The following is a 1,016-nucleotide window of genomic DNA, read 5'->3' as shown; positions in this document are numbered from 1 at the left end:
ATAGCCAATGCTCTGTCCAGGGCAGTCAACACCCCGTGTGACCCAACGGGATTTGTCTGCCAGGTTGACGCCCATGTGGCATTTGTGACCTCCAATCTACCGGCCACGGATGAACGCTTCGTACAAATTCGCCGCGAGACTGCGGCTGACACCCTGCTACAGTGTGTCATGCGCCATCTAACAGATGGGTGGCTCAAGGGCCAATGCCCGCAGTTCTACAACATCAGAGACGATCTGCCGGTAGTCGATGGTGTCCACCTGAAGCTGGACCGCATTGTTATCCCGCACAGCATGCGCCAGCTTGTCTTGGAACAGCTAAACGAGGGTCATCTTGGCGTGGAGAAGTGCCGCCGATGGGCCCGAGAGGCAGTGTACTGGCCCGGCATCAATGACAACATCACCAACACAGTGCTCAACTGCCCCACCTGTCAGCGGTTCCAGCCGACCCAACCACGTGAGACCCTACAGTCCCTTGAGTTGGTCACGTCCCCTTGGTCCAAGGTCGGCATCGACCTGTTCTACGCGCTGGGCAGGGAATATGTTCTGATTGTAGACTATTTTTCAAACTACCCGGAGGTGGTACGTTTGCACGACATCACATCGTCTGTAGTCATCCGTGCCTGTAAGGACACCTTTGCTCGTCACGGCATCCCACTCGAAGCCCCCGAGTGTGGAGACCTGGGTTGGTGACATGGCTGGGTTTCTCAGTCTTGAGAAAATAAAGTTTGCCATGAGAGGGGGGGGGGGGGGGGGGATTTTGTTTCGATTAAAAACCTGAATAAAAATAATTTTTTAAAAAACAAAATCAAAGAAAAAATTGCAAAGAATCAAGAAACACTTACCTGTCATTGAGCAGAACACAGCCCTCAGGGGGTGCGTCTTCAGGTGATGATATTAAAATGGCTGCACAAGGAACTCGCCGCTAGGTGTCTCCACTGATGTGGCCATAGGATCCAAGTTGCAACCCGCAGAGGATCCAAGTTGCAACCCGCAGAACAAGTTCCCGCTGTAGCTTA

Source organism: Scyliorhinus torazame, chromosome 14, assembly GCF_047496885.1.
Source record: "Scyliorhinus torazame isolate Kashiwa2021f chromosome 14, sScyTor2.1, whole genome shotgun sequence".
Classification (NCBI taxonomy): Eukaryota; Metazoa; Chordata; class Chondrichthyes; order Carcharhiniformes; family Scyliorhinidae; genus Scyliorhinus; species Scyliorhinus torazame.
This window is presented reverse-complemented; position numbering follows the sequence as displayed.